Source organism: Aplysia californica, unplaced genomic scaffold (genome assembly GCF_000002075.1).
Source record: "Aplysia californica isolate F4 #8 unplaced genomic scaffold, AplCal3.0 scaffold00361, whole genome shotgun sequence".
In the NCBI taxonomy this organism is placed as follows: domain Eukaryota; kingdom Metazoa; phylum Mollusca; class Gastropoda; order Aplysiida; family Aplysiidae; genus Aplysia; species Aplysia californica.
Window position 1 is genome coordinate 123,406 of NW_004797631.1, and position 1,366 is coordinate 124,771.

A 1,366-nucleotide genomic window follows, 5' to 3' on the forward strand; every position below is an offset into this window, starting at 1 on the left:
GGAGGAAGGGGGGAGGGAGGGGGTGGTTACGAAAGAAAAGGTGGGGGGTAAGAAAAGGTAGGGTATTTAAAACAACTCACTGTACTCCTGGCTTCAAGATTTTGCAAGAATCTTCCGAAATATACCTGCACTTTCTCTCTCTCACACAAGATTGCACACTACCAGGTTCGTATCTTTTTTTCAAAAACAATTCTGTCCAGAACAGACCTCTGTGTGATATACATGTATGTATGTACCACACTGTCAGTGAAGGTCACAAGGTAGACATTTTGAGAGTCTAACTTTTGTTTTCGTCTGATCTCAACCACATCCTCACAACCAAAAGGAGCAAAAGAACAGAAAAATACTAGATTATTTTGTTCATCCCGCTGATAGATCTATCTCTCAGAAATATACATGACAATAAATGCATAACCGATTGAATATGGGAATTTAAAAATAATTGAGCAGATAAAATGACAAAATAAGGCATCTGAAATCGGACGAATCTCTTTGAAGTTCCATAAAAATGTCCCGCGGAATAAAGATATCCTAGAAAAGGCCACTACACTTAGTTTCCGCAAATCGGATATAAGGTTTGAGGCTTTAAAGAGTCACTCCTTTTGCAGGCTTTTCCAGACTCCTCCCGGGGCAAACATTGTTGGAATAAAAACACGTAGGGCTACTATGTGATCAAAAAACACATATTATGAGATCAAAAAACACATATGAGTGATAAAAAAAACACACATGGGTGATAAAAAAAACACATATTGTGAGATCAAAAAACACATATTGGTGATTAAAAAAACACATATGGGTGATAAAAAAACTCATATTGTGAGATCAAAAAACACATATGGGTGATAAAAAAACACATATGGGTGATAATAAAACACATGTTGTGAGATAAAAAAAAAACACACACATATTGTGTAATAAAAAAACTGATACTGTGAGATCAAAAAACACATTTTTTTAAAACACATATTATTGTGTGATCGAATAACACCTTTTCTGTAATCAAAAAACACATATTGTGAGATAAAAAAACACATTATATAGTGTGATCAAAAAACACATATTGTGAGATTTTAAAAAACACATATTATGTTATCAAAAGAGAACAAAACAACAGAAAAAAGAGCAGATCATTTTGTTCATCCCCGCTGACAGATCTATTTCTCAGAAACATACAAGAACTATAGCAAGATATCTTATCGCAGCTGGGTATGGCGTTGGGGATTATTTTTCTTCTATATTAAAGTATGAAAATAATATAATAGATAAAATACTTGTTGTAGCACAAATTCCCGATGAACAGCAAGCTCTGTGCACTTCATCATCATCATCATCATCATCATCCTGTGCCAGATCTGCAACAGAC